We start from the raw sequence: 22188 nt of genomic DNA on the forward strand, positions 1-22188 counted from the left end.
TGACCTCGACGTGATTTGAACACGCAACCTTCTGATCTGGAGTCAGACGCGCTACCGTTGCGCCACGAGATCACTCGCTACACGTGCTTTTAATTCCCCCAAAGAGAAAAATCAGCGTCCCTGAAAATTTTTTTTTTCATTCTCTCCTGTGAGGAACACCGCAACGAGGGTCTCTTCTTCCCAGACCACAGATTATTCTTCCTGCTCGGCTCTCACACAGGGAGCAGACACACCGTCTCCACTAATGTGCTTACTACATCTATAGATCTGACCCCCTACAGCCCCGATATTGCTGGACAGGATATTTACCACCAGCCTCGTGAACTTCTCATCTTGACCTCTCCCAGGAGGAGCACAATTAACACAGAATCCCCTCTCCATTTAGCATTTATCAAATTGCGTGGATGCAGACATCACTCAGAATCACCTGTATGATTCTCCCAAATTCAGACTGGCTGTGCTTTCAAAAATGTATAGGTGACTAGCTTCCTAACAGTTTTAACAACATTTGAAAAAGGCTGTTGATGCATTGGGCTTGAACTGACCCCGGGTCAACTGCTTGGAAGACAGCTATGCCCGACACTACACCATCAACGCGCACACCACAGAGCCCCTCAGAACATCATACGATAATGCCACTGATATCGGAAGCTTTCTCCAGCATTTGTGCTGATTCCACATATTGCGAAGGAATCATGATATTGTTCAATACTGTCGCTAGACGTTCGAATGGGTTTCAGGGCCAGGTGGACTGTTTCCTAGAGAGTCACGAACCGCAGTGGTATTGTATTGCAGTGAGACAACACAATGCCTGCTAGACTATTCATGCTAAATGCCACAGATTGTGTTTGTCCAGTCGTGTCAGTCATCCTGAAGCTACGGAAAGTCAGACGGAAATGTGCTGTAATACTTTCAGGAAGTTAGGATTTGTTTGTGCAAAATCCGAGAACATTGCTCTGTTATCTTATATCTTTGCTCTGTCATCGTCATCAAGGCTCTGTCATCTACTGCTGAAAATGAGCAGTGATTTCTCAGAATGCCCTATGTATCCAAAGGATGTGAACTATGTAATAGTTAAACCTATGTAAACCTAAAGCTATAAGGGGAAGACAAACGTGAAGCGTTACAGCAATGGCATATCATGAGATGATTAATCGCAATTTCCGTAGGAGCCCCATGGTTGCCTGGCAACCGTCAGCTTTGCACAGTGGCAGTATCGTCGCCTATGAGGTTTAGCAGAGGTGCAGTTATTGCGCCTCCGACTTGAAATACACGCGATTTGAAATACAATCAGTGGGAGCAATTTTTGACAGTCTCGTGAGAGGCTGAGCAAGGTGTTTAAAGACAAATTTTGTCATCGTATCATCAAGCACAAAGAAGCGTGTTTTTGTCTTCTCAACAGAAATGTTCTTTAGCTCTTTCAGCGTTATGCAGGGAACAACGTCCGTCGAGATCACCTTTGAGTCAGTGCTAATGTTTGTGAGCCGTCAATTAAATTTTATATTGGTTGTACTGGCGTGCTGCTTGTCTGTGAAACATTAATCTTCTGCTTCTTCATGCCGAGTCATCTGCAAGGGTCGAGTTTATTCAATGTTTGCGCACAGCGCTCCATCAGGAATATTTTGTCCTAGTTCAATAAGGACTTACTGCACGCATTCACAAACCTCACAAACCGATAAAACCGGTTCGCTGGTTAAAATATTTTATTAAATGTGAAAAAAGGTCTGATTGTGAAAAGCTCAAAATGTTAGTGAAAAAATCAGTAACATTAGGAAAAATGAACTGTGGGAGACCCATGACTCCCCATGTCATGCTGTATTTCTCGCTCATTCTACTGGGAGTGGTGCCGTCACTTCTGGATAAAGACTCTCAGTGGTCATTCCAGACAGGTCAGGTATGACTGTGCTTTGCCACAAGAACCTCGGTGATTGTAAGCTGGGTAGTTTCAGATCAGTATTTTATTAAAGGTTCAAGCAAACCCGAATACCTTTGCAAGAGACATTTCAGAATCCTAGTCAAATCCAGTACGATTGCTGGATCCCTCGAATTCGGCTGAACTATACCACAGATCTGCAGTCCACCATTAGAATACTGTAGGTGTGTTGTATAAGCCATACCGCCCAAAATAGTTCTAAAACAGGAGATGCATCCTCGTTTAGGAATGTGGTGTAGCGGCGAGGCTTAATAATAAGGCAGAATTAAGTGTTTCTGAGCTTCCCAAATGAGGCCCCATTTCTCTGTTCATCTCTGTGGTGCAGCCACAGAGAGACCATTAGGGTGATTTAAGGTTTCCTAGGACAGCTCCCAAAGGGGGGTGCACTTAGCTAAGCCTGGCTATCATGATCAATGGTCATCCATTGGCGCCTATCTGTCTAGGGAGTGCCAGTTGGACATCTGGACTGCATTACTAAGTGTCAGGACTAAGTGACTCATATCTCACCTTGATCAACCAATCAGGGACTGGTAGGGCTGAGTAACCCACGTGGGACTCTGATGCCCATGGAACTTTCAGCCAATCAACAAGCTGAAGTTCCTCCAGGTAAAAACAGGCAACACAGGCCTGGAGATTGAGATTCAACAAGATTCAGATTCAACAAGATTGAGATTCAGATTCAGTAAGATTCTGGAGAGGATTCTGTGGACTGTTCTAAAGGGAATTCAAAGGAGAATTCCAGGGCAGGACGGCCCAGGAGCAGAAGGCTCCCAAGGGCAGGACATTCTCGCAGCGCGCCTCCTGACCATTCCGAGACTCAGCCCGGACAACCACGGAACGGCCAGTGTGTCCGAGTGCCAGAACTTTCCTTTGTTCTAAGAGTCTAGAGTGGAGGTTGCCAGAGAGTAACCAGCAGCAGGCCTCGTGGACAGGTCAGAACTGTGGACAGCTGAATCACTATTCAGAACTAGCTCTTCATCAGGAACGAACCGGTCCTCTTCCTGACTTGCTGGGATCCACAGTCATCTTTTCTCCTGTGCACAAACTTTGCTAGTTAAAGCCAACACTAACTAGCCGGTCAGTGAGCATCAGCAGCGCACCGTCGCAAGCCGCACAGCACAGCCTGGCACGGAGCCAGAGAGCGCGGATTGGACAGCAACAAGCCTGCAGCTGATTGTTTGTGCCTGCAGGAGATCTGAATCCCCAGAAATTGGATGAGTATTCAACTTCAATGCATTACAGCTCGAGAATTCAATTGTTATCCCAACCAGTTGATATCAATTTAATTCCTAAGAGTTATGTACTTGTTTTGAGTATCTAATGTAGAAGTTGTAACCAAGTTCACTTTACGAAACGGTCTTAATGAATGATATACTGAACGTATGTCCTCTTGATGTGTAACACTTCGTAACTGAATGAATATATATCTTTTGTATTCTGATAACCCTCTCGATAAGATCTGTTAGGTTTAAGGCATATTCTATGTATTAATAAATGTATCCTCGTGTATTAGTACCTGCGTGTGTGCGTTGTTTGAGTTATGTCGCATGGTTGGATTCTAAAGCCATCAAAAGAATCAACTTTGTGATTTACTGCTACAATTAATAATTGTCTCAGTAAATGCCCAAACCCTACAGAACTGGTGCCTTCAGAGAGCCACTATGATTACATATTTGGCGTCCCTGAACGGCTATGAAACACTACATTTATGGCGTCCCTGGGTGGACGTGGCAAGACTGAAATGAATCAACCAAGCGGAATAATTCATATAAAACGCCGCGGGTTTCATACACGACAATACAGTGTGCTGAAAGCCGAAAGAAAAAAAGTTCCCCTTGCTCTTTAAGCAGTGCTTGATTGTTTTGTGATCTTTTGCAATCTACCGGGTTGATTGCATACTTGATCTTGTGGTTTTCTGTGGTAAAACTGTGATTTCGTACTTAAAAGTAATACTCTTTAAGTTTAACGATGGTTGCTAAAAGGTCTGAATTCGAGTCGCTATTAAGCACTCTCTCTAGCAGCGACAAGTCTGACCACGATCTCTTCCATATCTCCGTCAGCGGAGAAGCTAGAAGGATAAATCTCCATTCTCTGAGAGAGCTAGCGAAGGACATAGAGAGATTTGACCCCGCAGTGTCAGAGAATAATATCGAGAGTTATATTCAGGACCTCAGGTATACCCTGCAGTACCTGCCAAACGCCACAGAACAGGAGAAAGTGTTTCTGGTCAGGAAAACTACCAGCAGAGCTGTACATGAGTGGATGGCTAGGCAGATGAAAGAAGTCTGTAATGATTTTGAGCAGCTATGTCATGCACTTATCGAAGAATACAGTGCGTTTATTGACCCGACTGCTGCGATAGCCGCCGCTCTTAACATTAAGCACGAGAGAGCAGAGTCCCCTCGCGAATATTACGAGAGACTTAGACGAACTTATTTTGCAGGGCGAAATTATGAGGGTTGCGAAGAGAACACACATTTCAAGGGTTTATTCATTGCGAATCTCCACCCGTCAGTCAGAAAGATGATCTTAATGCATACAGATGCACAGACCATGAAAATGACTGATATTAAGAGATTCGCGCAGAAAGCCTGGGAGTATGATGTCCAAAGTCGCTCTGAGCAAAAAGCTGCTAAAGCGACTGTGTTCGCCGTCAGAGCCAGCAGGGTTAATTCCCCCCTGCTCGAAGGAGCACAGGCTCCTGAGCTGGCTAAGCCCCGTTCCAAAGCACTCACACAGGACCGCACCCAGCGTCCTAAGTGCCATGAGAACACCGGGGGAGGGAAAGGGCTAGAAAAGGCTGAACAAAAGGATTCAGTAGCCGCCCGCCTGGCCAGGCTTGAACAAGCTTTATTAGGACAGGGACAACCGCTCCCCAAGGCTGCCGGAAGCGTGAATGAGCTGATACTCTCCACTGGAGGAGGCGGAGACCCGCCCCCTCTCCCTCCCTCAGTCTATCTGATTGAGCGGAAGGGTTCCTGCCTGGATGAGGTCGGCCACTCCCAAGCGAGTGCTGACTCCACCCCTGAAGTCACAGAGCAAGCAGTAAAACACAGAGGAAAAGCAAGAAGCTTTTACCTCAAGGCTGCCATGGGAGATGTCTTACACAGTGAGACACTGATTGACACTGAGGTTGAAAGGTGTTTGATGTCACACGGCAAGCTCAAACGGGTTGAAAAAGAAAAGGGCATGCGACTCAGAGAGGAACCTTTGGTGGATCACCAGAAAGGCAAAGTGTGGAAACAGGTCAAGGCTCCTAAGCCTTCTGTACAGAAGGAAAGGGGGGCCAAGAGGCAGACTGTGCTCACACAGTGCCCACCGAACACAGAAGCCTATGTGGAGATTCCCTCTGTTCCCTCTGGACAAGAAATAAAAATATTTTCTTGTTCCCCGGATATACAGGGAAGTCGTGTCCCGGCTGAGGTCACAACAGCCTCCCTGCCACAGGAGCGGTGCTCCAAGCAGCCGCCTGATCCACCAGGTAAAGCACACCCCTTTTACATCCCTAAAGAGGAGCAGATCTCCCCACCTGGCGATGAAAAGGAGCTTTCCCTGTGCACCCTGGCACCCAAGAGGGGTCAGGACCACCACCCTGCAGTGGTGGAAGGGATCCAGATGGCAGGAGAGCAGGTTGGTGATGTAGCCCTCGCCCTTAGCCCTGAGAGGTCCTCTATTAGTGAGGATCTGCTTGAGCAGCTGTCACAGGGCCACCGCCAGGTGCCCCTGGTGCAACATTCACAGGTTAGACAGGAGGTCCAGCTGGACGCTGAGACTACTGCGCTGTGGACACACCTGATCCCAGATGCCGATTCCCTCTGCTGTGACCCAGGGAACCTGCAGTCAGGTAACATTATTTCTCACAACTACCAGGTAGTGAGTGAGACTGACCTGATTGTTCCTGCCTCAACGGCAGGGTTGCCAACACACCCAGTCCCCCAGAAGGGACAGGGAATGAAAGCCGAGCCGGTTTTCTTACAGCCACCAGCTCAGTCTGTCAGTCTGAGTCTGACCAACAGTGGTTCAGCCAGACTGGAGCTGGATGGTCAAGTCACCCGCCTGCCAGTGCAGGACATCGCAAAGAGGGGTGTCAGAATCCCCGCCTGCACTGACATGGGCCTGGTGGGTGATAGCGAGTTCGAAGACAGTGAACTAGCTATCCCAGTGCTGGGGCAGCTCCCTGAACCCCTAGCGAGGGAAGGGGGGAGCGAGCAGGTGTCCTACACCCACGCCCAGCGAACGATTGTAAACATGCCGATAGAGGGATTCCTCAATCAGGAAGTGTGCAGGGTGGACCTGAACAGTGAGAATGGGATAACAATCCCAGATCACTCAGGTGCTCCAGATGACCACTCAGCCGAGGGTCAGGCATGGTCCACCGCTGCACCGCCCCCTGCAGGGTTCCTAGAGCACAGGCATGAACAAATCGAAAAAGCAGATGCCCTGGAAAAGGAGGAGCAGCATCAGCAGCTGCGTCAGATCTCCTCAGATTTCCAGGATGTTGGTGCCCAAGATGCCACATGGCATACTGAGAAAGACACCATGTACACGCTGCGCCAGCTTAGAAAGGCGACAGTCACTCAGAAGGAGATGACTGGGATCAGCCACCCGAAAAGACTTTTGGGAGGACTGATCGCTGCCGCCACTGTTGCACGTTTGCTTTTTCTGGTAGGTTTGTGTGCTACTGGCACTCTCACCCTGACTGCCCCAAGAAGGCAGGTGTCAGAGATACCAGAGGGTAGTGACAGACTGTATCGACAGCAGCAAAAGTTGGAAAGCTTAGGGAAAACCCTACAGGCAATTTCCTATGCAACAGGGTTAAACCTTATTCCCCAACCAGTGGACATGATTGTTGGTGTTATACAGTGGGTTTATGCTTGTGTGCAACAGGCCAGAATGTTGACACAAGACCTGTTAAGGGAGCTTAGTGCCACTGTAGCCAGTCTAACCACGGCACAATTCCCAACCCACTTGATTCCACTCTTCTCAGTAGAGGAGTGTGTGACATTAACCCCATCGTTCATAGCTCACCCAGAAGGCAAACCAAGATTGAATTCGGTTCCAAATCTTGAGATGGGTATGGCTACCAAAGCTATCCATTGGCTGTGTCTAAACGATTCACCAATGAAGGGTGTAAAGCTACTAACGAGCAGAGGAAGGTTAATGAACCCCATGAAGAGCAGGTGGGAAGTAAATGGCTGGTCAGCACACCACGTTTAACTGACACTGTGACTTGTGACAGGCATGATGCAGCTACCTAATAAAACAGTTCCTTTAAGTTCCTGAGGAGGCCATAGTACAGCATGGTAACTTAACACTGTACGGTCTAGAACCAGACAACATAAGACCAAACTTGAGGTCATGGATGCCTTCAGGTGCCACACTAAGGAATTGGATAGAAATCCAAGAAACAGTAAGCCCTGAAGAGGTACAGGTAGTTAGTTTGCTTTAATGGAACAAACCTCCAAACCACCCTAGCAGATACCCAACACAGGTGTTGTGGTTTATCGGGGGGCTGGGAACAGGAACTGGTGTTATTGTAACACTGCTGCCAGGTAGCTGGATCATGACTGACAGTGTACTCTGAATGATGTACTCTCACATCAAGATGTACTCCGGGTAGCATGAATGAGTCAAAGGTAGCATGTCAAAAGAAAGGAAGTGACTTCTCCCCAAATATCTACCACAGAGGTATCAGATATTGACAGTGAACTTCCTGATGTGTAATTCCTAGACTTAGATAATGTCTCCTACCGTGTTTATACATGCTCCAGATGTTATTCATCCTGTTTGTATCCAATGCTGGTTCTGGTATGAATTCTCGAGGAGTAATGTGGACATTTAAGATTAATGTTCTAATGGCAAGGGACATCACTTAACTCTGTTTTTGTTTTGAAGGCAACAACGCCTCAGGACCTCGTGACCTTCAAAAAGGGGGGATATGTAGCGGCGAGGCTTAATAATAAGGCAGAATTAAGTGTTTCTGAGCTTCCCAAATGAGGCCCCATTTCTCTGTTCATCTCTGTGGTGCAGCCACAGAGAGACCATTAGGGTGATTTAAGGTTTCCTAGGACAGCTCCCAAAGGGGGGTGCACTTAGCTAAGCCTGGCTATCATGATCAATGGTCATCCATTGGCGCCTATCTGTCTAGGGAGTGCCAGTTGGACATCTGGACTGCATTACTAAGTGTCAGGACTAAGTGACTCATATCTCACCTTGATCAACCAATCAGGGACTGGTAGGGCTGAGTAACCCACGTGGGACTCTGATGCCCATGGAACTTTCAGCCAATCAACAAGCTGAAGTTCCTCCAGGTAAAAACAGGCAACACAGGCCTGGAGATTGAGATTCAACAAGATTCAGATTCAACAAGATTGAGATTCAGATTCAGTAAGATTCTGGAGAGGATTCTGTGGACTGTTCTAAAGGGAATTCAAAGGAGAATTCCAGGGCAGGACGGCCCAGGAGCAGAAGGCTCCCAAGGGCAGGACATTCTCGCAGCGCGCCTCCTGACCATTCCGAGACTCAGCCCGGACAACCACGGAACGGCCAGTGTGTCCGAGTGCCAGAACTTTCCTTTGTTCTAAGAGTCTAGAGTGGAGGTTGCCAGAGAGTAACCAGCAGCAGGCCTCGTGGACAGGTCAGAACTGTGGACAGCTGAATCACTATTCAGAACTAGCTCTTCATCAGGAACGAACCGGTCCTCTTCCTGACTTGCTGGGATCCACAGTCATCTTTTCTCCTGTGCACAAACTTTGCTAGTTAAAGCCAACACTAACTAGCCGGTCAGTGAGCATCAGCAGCGCACCGTCGCAAGCCGCACAGCACAGCCTGGCACGGAGCCAGAGAGCGCGGATTGGACAGCAACAAGCCTGCAGCTGATTGTTTGTGCCTGCAGGAGATCTGAATCCCCAGAAATTGGATGAGTATTCAACTTCAATGCATTACAGCTCGAGAATTCAATTGTTATCCCAACCAGTTGATATCAATTTAATTCCTAAGAGTTATGTACTTGTTTTGAGTATCTAATGTAGAAGTTGTAACCAAGTTCACTTTACGAAACGGTCTTAATGAATGATATACTGAACGTATGTCCTCTTGATGTGTAACACTTCGTAACTGAATGAATATATATCTTTTGTATTCTGATAACCCTCTCGATAAGATCTGTTAGGTTTAAGGCATATTCTATGTATTAATAAATGTATCCTCGTGTATTAGTACCTGCGTGTGTGCGTTGTTTGAGTTATGTCGCATGGTTGGATTCTAAAGCCATCAAAAGAATCAACTTTGTGATTTACTGCTACAATTAATAATTGTCTCAGTAAATGCCCAAACCCTACAGAACTGGTGCCTTCAGAGAGCCACTATGATTACATATTTGGCGTCCCTGAACGGCTATGAAACACTACAGTGGTATAAAGTGAAATGGTCTGGGAAGAGTCCTACGTTTGAACAGTTCAAAATAGACGTAAAGGGGTATTTACGGACTCTTTCGAAATGTAAGAACAAGCTGTGCGGACCTAATCTTTATTTACCTTGTGTAATCGTTTTTCATGAAGTGTAATTGTATTTTAGCATGTGCCCCTGCTGATGTTATTGATAGATTATATGTGCTCTTGTTTGTATTGTATGTATTTTTGTTGTTCAAATAAAAAGTAAAAAACACATCTTTCCGGATGTGGCTGCTGTAAAAATCAAATGACATCGAGGGTGCTGTAGGCAGAGGTCTGAAGCCTGCTCCACAGAAGATCTTTATCCAGAGGTGTTAAAGAAGTCGAGATCTCGCCATGAGAGGGGAAGCATCTCAGAAAAAAGCAGGTGTAGTCATTTCCACGGTCATAACGCCACTAAGTCGGGTGACAAGAGAAAAAGCCACCCGGCTTTCTCCGAGCAAGTAATGAGGCAAAGAGGCCTAGTACGGCAGGTAGCATGGCTGAGTGGTCTAAGGCACTGGGTCAAGGTGTAAGTCTGTTTGGAGGCGTGGGTTCAAATCCCACTGCTGCTAGCTGCTTTTGTTGGGACTCCTCTTCATCTGACTTCAAATGAAAGAGAAGGAATTGCTTTTTGACAATCTTAGGGCAATGGATGTTAAGTTTCTGCAGCTGAAAACACAGGCAAAACTGCTCCATGTGAGGCTTGAACTCACAAGCTCGGCATTACTCCGCCGTGTACTGCTGTATAAGTACCGCGCTTACTGGAAGGTTGCAGAAACTTTGAGAGAACTGTGCTGGAAACGTAAATTACAGATTTCATTATCTGCACATTTAATAACTAGGAGAGATAACTCTTTCGGGTTCTAAAGCTCATAAGTGCACTTTAAGAAGTCTTTGCTTTTGTGAGATGGATCTCCGAGGTGCACCTATTTTCTTATTACTAATGATACCTCTACATTGTGAATTATTTGAAGGAACGTGGCGTTAGTTGAAATAAGCACTGAATGGGTTAAAACCTGCACTCTTTGAATTGCTAAAGCAATACCTTGAGGAGAATAATTCAACATACTTGCGTAGGTCTCTCGGCCACGGACAAGAACGATCAGCTACCACCACTATTATTGTTATTATTATTATTCAACCAGTTGGGGAACAATACAGTCGAACAATCCCACTGTTCTTATTGCAAGAAAAATAACATGAGACCACTGTAAGAGGAAGAGTGTTGTAATTGTTTGAATAATTGATGTCTATTTTTCACTCTTATGGGCAACCCTGTGAGTAGTATAAAGCGACACCTTTCGTCAAACTTTTGACAGGTACCACGCCCCTTTTTCCAGCCAATGGGAGTCAGCGGTGGTTGGCTGTCCCGCCCCCTCAGGAGCCAATGGTGTGTCGTTAAGGATCGGAACTCCCGCCTTCCCCCCCCCGGCCGGTCGGTCGGTCGGTCCGGAGCCTCAGGGTCCCAAAGCCCCAAGGCGGCGCATCCCTCGCTTTAGGTGTGTGAAAGTGTGTATTGGAAGGGGACCATGTCTGCAGCGGGGTTGAGTGCGCTCTATTATAACCCTAGGAAATCGGGTAGTTATGGCGGCGCGGGGAGTCTGGTGCGGGCCGCGAGATCCTGGGGTGTGAGCGGCGCCAGCTGGGCCGGGTGGCCGAGTGGTTGTCTGGCCAGGCTGCTTATACGCTGCACAAGCCGTGTCTCAAAAGCAGCAGGGTTTTAAGCACACACACACACTGACTGCGTAAAGTCTCACGGAAAGAACTCGCAGGACAAACACCATGTGAAATGTGAACCGCTTTATTTCAACAGTGGGTTTTCAAACACAGAAAACAGTGCAGCATCACTTTTTACACAAGTTACAGACTCCAGTTTGCAAGTATGTGAAATGTGAACCGCTTTATTTCAACAGTGGGTTTTCAAACACAGAAACAGTGCAGCATCACTTTTTACAGAAGTTACAGACTCCAGTTTGCAAGTATGTGAAATGTGAACCGCTTTATTTCAACAGTGGGTGTTTCAAACACTGAAACAACGCAGCACACACGCGTTACCGGCTCCTGTTTGCATTCAACAATTAAATGTTGGTGCGGAAAATTAGTTCGGTACACGTAACCATCACCCCAACATTGCTGAGAAACTTTGAGGCATCTGTAAAAGCATTCATAACCCCCTTCCGCTCCCCATGTCTAAAGCCATGCGAACCACACTGGGCGATCCGATCTAGCAGTGCAAAAAAATTTGCCTGCGTAATCAGCGGGATGGTGTTACCACAGGTTCTGTGCAAAACAGGCTGTATTTTGGAATACACACTGTAGAACCCCCCAGGCTTCCGTTTCTGATCTGAAAACATCAGATCTGCAATAATTTCACTCAAGTTCTTGACATACACATCTATCTCTTTAACAAATTTAAGGACATTAGCATTCGACTCTTTGTTTTGCATATCAAGCTTTGTAGAGAAGTATGTAAAGCACTCTTAGGAAGAATTCAGACGTATACATTTGAAATTCTTCATTCTTCGGACGATGGCACACCCGGGTCTGTAAAACAGAGTGAAAGCTGTATTCACATTTTACATAGATCTTTTTTTTTGCGTCTGTAAAAATAAGAATGGTGTTTCTTTTGCAACGCATCAAAAGTCACGTCTACTAATTTTTCATCCAGCTGTTCAAGTATGGTGTATACATGCTCGTATGGGGAGCGATCCTCAATTATGTTTTTCAGCAACTGTTTTATGCCCCGCTCAGTGTCATTTGTAATGTTGTACGAACCCAGACACCTGGCGGTGTACAGAACAGCCGATAATATTCGGGCTAAACTGAGAGACTTATAAATTTGTAAAGCGGCAAACGTCACATCTTCAAACCCATCTGTGTAGCCGACAGACAGGCATGTGTGACCCCGCTGCCCGGGATGGTCAATCAAACAGGCCGGGTAGTCATCAACCAGGATCCCCTTTAAACAGTGTTTGAAGATGCAATAAACTACTGCTTTCACAATCTGGGCCATAACATTGGGCTCATTAGGGACATCGTTAACTAAACCTGGTTGGGCATCATCTTTATTAATATTTGGCCGAACACTCAAGCATAGACATGAAACATTCAGTTGTGCCGGTAGTCTGAAGATTGACCCGTCCACATCCTCTTCATTCTATTAAAGGAAAAAGAAAATGAAGGCTTAACAAAATAGACATGCTTTGTACCTAAAATATCGAGCATTTAACGCACTTTTGAGCTAAGGTTTTTCGTTAATATTAACATTTGTAGCGAGGTATCATCGCTAACACCCGGCAGTTCTTCAATATCTGGTACCCCATCTGAACTCACACGCCCGCCGCTGTCACACGTCGCAGAGGGCGGGGTCGGGTTTTGCTAAAAAGAAGACCAAGTATTAAAATGACATACGCTAAGCGCCGATACAAGAATTCCACGATCAGAAAAAATATTTTAGCCGCCTACCTCTTCACTTTGCAGAGCAGCGGACCCCGATGTTTCTCCACACAAAGAAGCCATCTTCGCAGCTCCCAACAAGGGGCGGTGTCTGACAGCTCCAGGGATGCGCTGCGACCCTGTCAGGCTGGAGTGTTTAAGAATATGCGCCAATAGTGTAACCACGCCTACATAACACAAGACATTTTTCAATTGGCTGTGTTGCTTTAGAACGACCCCCCCCCGCCATTGTTTTATCGAGAGCGAAAAGTATTCACTTATCAGTTTATAAGTTTTAAACTTTAAAAGTATTAACACACAACGCAAACACACATGATGTATTTGCCCAGAAAATAAATTTTAAACACATGATTACATTATTTTAAAGTTTTTAAAATAATGTAATAAGACACAGCTTATTTTTGATAACACATTCGCAACAGCTTTTTTCGAAAGTTTGAAATAAATTTCCACACACCGCAAGCGTAAAAGTCTTTAAGGTATTAACAGGCAACAAATGATGGGGTGTTGTTCTTTATACTTTAACGGGTTGATCTTAAAGTTTTAAAATCACGTATTAGAGATATTTTGGAGACGTGAGCTGGTGGAGGGGTCACGGTACTTAAAAGCTCTGGAATGCAGAGTGGAGTGGGGGGTCTAAAATTGACCTCAGCGTGAATGTTTACAAACATTTTATATTCATGTTAAGTTTTCTAATTTACAAGCACCACATGTATTTCACGCAAAAATGTTCTTAACATCGCATCGCGAAAAAATAAAACCTCAAAACGTCAAGCTTGGTTTGTGAACACGTCCCTATAAAGAACAGATACATTTTCTTATAGCGTTAATAAAAAACATTTTGCTTGATAATATTCTTAGCGGTCTGTTGGTGAATCAAACAAAGACACCGCGGCACATTTTCGCCACGTTTTAACAGCTATGAAATTTAGACACCGTTTTATGCCTTAAAATAATATAGATTTTAACATTGTAACGGTCTAAAACGTTTTCTAAAATGTTTCTTAAAATAATTTCTACAGACCAGTACGTGCACCCCCAACGATACCTAAGATTAATGGTTTTATGGGGGGCCATGTGTGTTTCTTAGAAGAGAATGTTTATCGGTTTGAGTATAAGTACCAGCGGTTTAACAGGCGAAGTTTTGGCTGGATTCCAATTCTTACAGTCTCACGTCATCGCCTAACTCGTCAGAATGGATCACGCCGATCAATTACAACAGTCTGAAGATAGTCTATTTACAGACTTAACACTGTTCGACTTGATAGACGAAGACGAGGACTCCACGAATATCAGCGGTATGTATATCTGGCTTATTGTGAGACAATTACAACGTCACGGTGCATGTCTCATGTTAGCTATAGTTACAAAACGTTGTATAATATTTGTATACTCGGCAATATTGATTTATTATAATGGAATTACCAGGGAGTTGTTCCGTAATGTGGTCGTGACTGTGTGTATCCATTCATTTCCATTAGCCCCGAAAACCACAGCTGTAAAAAGACCAGTTACGGCGCAGCACAACACTGGTGAGTAATTACGACAATGTTTTGAATAACGCTTTACAACCATGTGAGTCTTAAAGACACAGGGGTATATACTCCACACCAAAACTCGTATGTGTCTATTCCGCAGACGCGGGCGAAGGGACAAGTCGCTACACATTTAAAAAACCTCGTTTGGGGTTTACGATACCACCGCAAAACCTTGTGGAGACACATGCAGATGTTCACGTCATACCAGAGGGTGCGGGGCATATTATCAGATCGCCTGAGAGAAGAGGTCGGTATTATATAAAACATTATTTTAGCATGGCCATTTAAACGTGTCTATAATAAAAATCCCCACCGTTTTTCTATTTTTTGGTAATTTGCGGTGTTGAGTTCTTTCACTAATGGTATTTTCCCACTCCGTGCAGACCCCGAACCTTCAAAAAATAAACTGCGACGAGCCAACACGTTAACTGGGTCAACGAGCTCAAAACGTCTGAAATCAACAAGCAAAGGTTAATATAATTTAAGCGTGGTCAAGATGTGTTATGATCCACTTACGGTAAACGTTACTTCTTTTGTTAGGATGTTAATTCGCTGAAAGATCCTCCTTTGCGTAGTTTTCTGTTTGGGAGTGTTAAAAAACCTTATTTTAAAACTGCTTAGCTTTTAAAGTTAAAAGCGACTGGTCTGTGCGAGGGTCTATAGGCCGTTAACCACGCCGCTTGACCCAGTAGCGCCACCACAGCCGTAAAAGGAAACCGGTGTAACAACATGTCCGGGTAACTTGTTCCATTCACCCGCAGCCCTTTGTGTAAGGATGCGCCACATGTGTGGCGTTTTTATCATAGTTATCATAGTTTTCTGATTTTGACCATTTAGATTGCATTGATTGGTGTGTTGAAAAGTATTTTATTTTTATCACAGTGTAGTTTTCTGATTTTGAGATGTGGAGCATTGGCGTGGTATTAAAAAGTCTTTTATTTATTCACACAGCAGCTGTATCGACGAGTGGCGAAACAAATGTGGCGGAAACGTCGGACCCTAAGGTGGTGACTGCATCGAAGACGGCTGTTAAGACACTGACCAAAACCAAACGTGTCAAGCCATTGGAGCAATAATAATGTGCCTAAAGACTTGGTGCTTGGTGATGTGGGATACTCAGTGCGGTATATTGCAGAGTTAGAATCAAAGGTGGGCACTAATGAGGTGGATAAAAAGCGGTATTTAGAGAATCTAAATACACCGTACATTCAGTGTTTCCATAAACGATCCAGGTTTACGCCGCTAGCCTCTTAGACGTTTTTTCTAAAGAGGATGTCGATCTAACCTCTGGATTTCGTTACCTGATAATGCTATTTCAGGGAGCATTGGTGAAGAGCCACCGGGATAAATGACTAAACATGCGGTCTAAAAAGTGTTTAAAAGACCGACTGCTTGCCAACATCAAGCGTTTGTACATAAATAAAAGAATTAAACTGGCAAAACCATGTTTGTTGCGTCTTCAAAGATTCAGAAAGAGGCATCAGATTTCCCAAGGGCCGCCCGAACCACACAATGAAAATGCAGTGGTAGAAAATAACTTAATGCCCGAGGGTGCTGTAGCAGAACAGGATGGCGGTAACTTTGAAAACCGAGAACCGGTTGTACTGAACGATCTGAATCAGGTTGGTGGCGGTGCAGGGGCGAATAGAGGCCCCTTAGTTTTCCTGGAGCGTATACGTAGTTATAACAGGTCTTATAATAATTTTAGAGCAACAGAGCACCGTGAAGAATTTTGTTATGTTAATCTCGACAGAATAGCCCCGCTGTGCATGGTGCAGTCCAGAGAATATTGGATGAACTTTCTCCAAACATCGGGGCGAATGATTTTGTACAGTTGCGTTTGACTGCGGGTGGTTTTAACAAACCCTTGTTCTCACGCAGGAGGCACCCCGGAGAATTAAATGCTGCCGATTTTTTAAGCCACATCTCAGACTTCTTACAGAGCCACACAGAGGTTCTCACCGATGACAGCCTCCGATTAGTGATGACGATAGTTAGGAATATGCAGGGGGGTGCCCGCCGAAGATTTAAATCCATTCTGTACAGCCGGGTAATTGCTCAGAAAAAAGCGCACCTTATCGACTTACATTACACGGGCGGTAATCTGTTTTTCGCCAGGAGTGTGTACGGTTTGTTGAATGAAGGTTGTACCAATGGGGAAATGTTACAGGGCGCTAAACGAATGCACAAAGAGTTGGGTTTTCCAGAGAATCGGAAAATTAGTTTGTCAGACATTACAGCTTTTGAAAAACATTTAAAGGTGGTCATTAAAATTTTGTACATCGTCCAGGGTGATTGGAAATATTTTACAGCGGGGCCCACACCACCAAATTCTAAAATACTTTTTTGTTCTACTGCATGAAGAGCATTTTTACGGGGTTTTAAATATTAAAGCTTTTGTTGGGGCGGCGTATTTTTGCACTAATGCGGCGTATAGCCTCAAGAACGCACACGCCTGTGCTAAAGCTTGTAAAACATGTTTAGATCCCCAGTGTTGCGAAATTGATGCAGAATTTCTGAATTGCCCGGCCTGTAAGGTCTTTTGTCGTAGCTCTCAGTGTTTGGCGAGACACTTTCAGAATGCGGCAACAGGTGTTAGTAAATGTGAGAAATGTGGGGTTTATAACCTCGCATGTCACAAATGTAAAGAGAAACTGTGCTCGCGTTGTAACAACGTGATTGACACCCCTGACACACATTTGTGCTACATACCGCCTTTGGACAACCCCAAAATTTCAAACAAGTACATTTTTTTCGACTTTGAATGCATGCAAGAAATGGGGACACACATATCAAATTACGTCCACGCCCTTCATATTAACAATAAACGAAGCTGGGAATTTTATGGTGAAACTTGTCTGAAGGATTTTGTGTGTAAATTTATCGATAGACGTTTCAAAAACCATACGTTCATATCGCACAATGGCAAGGGATATGACAATTACCTAGTAATCAGACAGTTGTTAGCTGAAAAGATGGACGTTGAACTAATTAATCAGGGTGGTAAGATAATGTGTATGACCATAAAAGCTCTGAACATCAGATTTATCGATTCTCTAAACTTTCTACCTATGAAATTAAGTAAACTGCCGGCAGCCATGGGGTTCCTCAGGGGTAAGGGTCATTTTCCACACTTGATGAACACTTCAGAAAACCAAAATTATGTGGGCCCGATGCCACCGCCAGAACTTTACGGCGTTAACTACATGCTGCCAAGCAAGAAAGCCGAGTTTTTGGTTTGGTATGAAGAATGCAAGGGAAGTGTGTTTAACTTACAGAGAGAGTTGAAACGTTACTGCCAGTTGGATGTGGCAATTCTAAGAGAAGGTTGTGTCAGGTTTCGGGACAAGGTCATGAATATGACCAGACAGACACGCTTGACTTAGACAGGGGCCGCCTGCGTTGTGTGAATCGACCCCTTTCAGTTTGTGACCATCGCTAGTGTCTGCATGGCCATGTTCAAACTCATGTTTTTACAGGAAGAGACGATTGCGATGCTACCCCATGACAATTACCACCGCCAGCAAAAACGATTTTCTACACCCAGTATTCAGTGGCTTATGTAGATCGAACACACAGAGCCCGTTAAAATACAACACGCGTTAACCATGGCCGGTGAGTTCAAGGTTGGTCCATATTTTCTGGATGGTTATGCTGTAATTGACGGAGTGCAGACAGCCTTTGAGTTCAACGGTTGCTTTTTTCACGGTTGTAGCGTTTGTAATTGTGAAAACTATTTTAATCCGCTGACAAACACTACTTTTGGTTGGTTGTACAGAAAGACGATGGTGAAAATTAATTTTCTCAAAATGAGAGGTTTTAACGTGCGTTTTGTGGGACACGAGTTCAGAGACATGCTTGTTGAAAATGGAGACTTGGGTAAATTTCTAACAGCAGCGCAGTTACCAGAGCCTCTGCAACCGCGCGATTCGCTTTTTGGGGGGAGAACAAATGCTATTTGTGTGCATTACACAGCGCAGCCCGGTGAAAAAAATCATTACTATGATTTCACCAGTCTGTATCCGTTTGTGAACAAAACTAAAAAATACCCACTGGGGCACCCCCGAATAATTTATAACAACTTTGGAGATTTAAAACAGTATTTCGGTTTAGGGAAGGTGAAAGTTTACCCACCCAGACGTTTGTACTTTCCAGTTCTTCCAACCAAAATTGACTGTTTTTCACACTGTGTCGTACGTGTGCTGAAACAAAACAGACCACTCCCTGCGAGCACAGTGATGAAGATCGCACCTTGACTGGTGTCTGGTGCACCCCTGAATTACAGATGGCCTTAGATCTGGGGTATAGAGTGTGTAAAATTTACTAAATTTGGCATTTCGAAAAGGCCTCACACGATCTTTTTTCCGACTACATCAAACTGCATCTGAAAGGGAAACAGGAAGCTTCGGGGTTTCCAGAGTGGTGTACAGATGTCACGAAACAACAAAGATATATCAGCGAATATTATGAAAAAGAGGGTGTCCGGCTGGACCCCGTCAACATTAAAAAGAATCCGGCCAAAAGACAGCTTTCAAAAATTGCCTTGAACAGTTTGTGGGGCAAGTATGGGCAAAGAGACAATTTACCACAGACCACCATTGTGAGAAACCCCGATGAATTGTTCAGGTACTTAGTTACAGCATATCATGAGGTGTCAGCCTGCAAGTTTATCGATGAAGACAGCCTGTGTTACGTGGAAACACACTAAACACCAGTATACGGGCCATTCAAACACTAACATTTTCATCGCTAGCTTTACATCAGCCTATGCTCGCTTGGAGTTATACAACCTGCTAAATGCTTTGCAAGGCCGCTGTCTGTACCACGACACAGATTCCGTTATCTTTGTGAGCCGGGAGGGTGAGTGGAATCTGGGGCAGGGTGACTATTTGGGTGAGCTGACCAGCGAAATCGATGCTGGACAACACATCACCGAGTTTGTGTCAACAGGACCCAAGTCGTACAGGTACAAGCTGTCTGGTGGGAAAGCCTGTTTAAATGTGAAAGGCATTACACTCAATGTAAACAATTGTGAAAAAGTTAACTTTGAGAGTCTGCTGGACTTGGTTTTTGACTATGGCGTTAACCTTTATGCAGAGTGCCGGGAATTTAAACACATTTCTATTCAACAGCAGATGATCGTACGTGTTAAAAAGGATTGGCGCAGTGAGACCCGGACCTTAAAGAAAACACAGAAGGTGGTGTACGATAAGCGGGTGCTGCAAGAAAATTTGACATCGTTGCCCTACGGATATTAACACGATGGATGTCGGGTTAAAACACACTTTTTCATGCATTTTGTCCAGACCCTCGAATTGCGGTAAAAGTTATTTTATAAAATAACTCTTGGAGAACGGTGATACCATTATGACTCGTAAACCCGAAAACATAGTCTGGTGTAACAGCTGCTGGCAACCTCTATACGCTGAGTTGCTTGTGAAATTTCCATACATTCAGTTTATAGAAGGGCTACCGACGTTGTTTTCCGACGACCAGCTACTGCCACCGGATAGAGTAAATTTGATTATAGTTGATGATTTGATGGAGTCTGCGTGTGAAAATAATGAGATAGAAAAAGCTTTTACCAAATACGTACACCACCGAAACCTCAGCATCATGTATATCGTCCAAAATGTATTTTGTCAAGGCCGGAAAAGTAGAACCATAGCGTTAAATAAAAAGTACATGGTGCTGTTTAAAAACCCTAGAGATAAACTACAGATTACAACCCTGTCCCGGCAGATGTACCCCGGTAAAGCCAAATTTTTTTGGAAGCGTTCGATGACGCTACTAAAAAACCTTTCGGTTACTTGTTGGTGGATTTAAATGCCGACACCCCAGATGACTATCGCTTGTGAACAGGTCTTTTCTCCCCAGATGAACCCGCGGCTTATGTATTTAAAGAATCTAAAAGTCGGTGATCTCGCAACCATAGACTCAGTAGAAAAAACACGTTCGGGCCGTCGTCATGTCTTCAGGCGTTCGGAGAAACCTGACACTTACATTTTCTGGTAAAAGCCAGCCCCAGTCACCGGAAAGCTATTCTCTGTGGGGCTTCAGATGATTTTGTACAGGCAATAGCTAAGCCTGCTAAGCAGTTTGGGACCCTGAAGAGAACGCATAAGCTTTTAAAGACTTTTAGTCAAAAGGGTCTTTCTCTTAAAAGAAAGAGACTCTTGGTGAACCAGTCCGGCAGTTTTATCGGGACACTGTTGAGTATTGCAGTACCATTGATTACGGAGCTTCTACAACACCGATAATGGACTACACTGGAAAAAAAATGTACCTTGTACCTCAGAAACAGCTCGATCGACTCCGAGACTGGTCCGGCAACGAAAGCGATGTGAGAAAAATAACAACCTGCAGGTTGGATGACGAAATGAGAGACATTTTTCAGAACTCGCATCTGCCTGAATATGAAAAAGTGAAATTGTATAGTCAGGTGTTCCAACGGTATTTGACATTAGTACGCCAGGAGGTTTCTGAAGAGGGGACTTTAACTGTTGTACTACCCGAAAATGCACCCGCCGATCTATTACACGTGTTACCACAACAGCCGTCATCGACCGACACTGACTTTGAGTATATTTTAGGCAGCGCGTCTCAGTAGTTCCAGAGAAATGCCGAGATATTGTTAAAGACTATGGCACGCAATAAACCATTAATAGCCTGGAATTAAAAAGGAAAATTTGTGTACAAGGGGGCACCCGTTGAGGGCTCTCACATGATTGATCTTGTCAGAGCTCTCACACAACAGCAATCAGTTGCGGCCGGTAAGAAGCTAAAAGGTTGGGATGTGATCACAGGGGTTGGGATATGTTCACAATCAATGTACCAGGCACCTTGCTAGCCAACGCTGGTAACCGAGAGCTACTTGAAAAACTCAAGTCTGCCCCACTGTGGTGTGCAGCGTCTGTCAAAACTTTAAAACCCCATGTCCCGCCCCCTTTTCAACCAATGGTGTGTTGTTATAGGGCGGATGTCCCGCCTTCCCCCACCGAGCAGTAGTGTGATAGAGAGGTTTAACAGAACTATTAAAACAAAAATGTGGAGGTACCTGACACACAAAAACACTTCGATATATTGCCGATCTGTCTGATCTTATTTACTTTCATAATCATAGTTACCACACGACTATTAAACGAACCCCGGCTTCTGTTACGACTGACAACTCCCTTGAGATGTGGAGAACTGTGTATGGCAAACACTTTAAGCGAAAACCGTCAAAGTTTTCATTTAATGTGGGTGATCATGTGCGGGTGTCCAAAATGAAGGGAGTGTTTGAGAAGGGGTATGAACAGACCTTCACAGATGAAATTTTCATTGTCAAAGAGCGGACCCCGGCTCTGAAACCCTATTACAAACTGCAGGACTACGCAGGCGATGACATTAAGGGCTCCTTCTACGCGGGAGAGCTACAGAAGATAAACACCACTGCTGAGAGCGTCTATCGCATCCAAAAGATTTAAGCAGCCAGGGGGCGTGGTAAAAACAAACAGCTTTTGGTAAAGTGGCGCAGCTGGAGCGATAAATTCAATAGTTGGGTAAAGGCTTCCGAGGTCAGAGACATATAGAGGTACTGAAAAATGAACCCCAATGGCTTCAATGTTATGCTGGCCAGTAATTCTTCCTCAAAAATGTTTCCAAAGAACACCAGCACGTACTTCACAGAGTATCTAGCAAAGGCGATTGACCTGGACGGGAACTGGGAAGTGGGTCTGGTCGAACTGCACTATCCGCATACGCTAAACACGTTTGATCAAGATGAAGATTTTCTGTTCGTCAGCAATGAGACTATATGGACACGTACCTTACCTGGAGGGTACTA

General features: G+C 44.8%; 1 non-coding gene across 1 annotated transcript; it reads right to left on the minus strand.

The window, feature by feature from the left end:
- Positions 1-72, minus strand: trnaw-cca (transfer RNA tryptophan (anticodon CCA)). The gene has a single exon. It is a non-coding gene; the product is annotated as a tRNA-Trp (tRNA).
- Between the last annotated feature and the right edge of the window lie 22116 nt (positions 73-22188).

This window comes from Atractosteus spatula, assembly GCF_055471065.1.
Source record: "Atractosteus spatula isolate fAtrSpa1 chromosome 10 unlocalized genomic scaffold, fAtrSpa1.hap1 SUPER_10_unloc_6, whole genome shotgun sequence".
Taxonomy (NCBI): Eukaryota; Metazoa; Chordata; class Actinopteri; order Semionotiformes; family Lepisosteidae; genus Atractosteus; species Atractosteus spatula.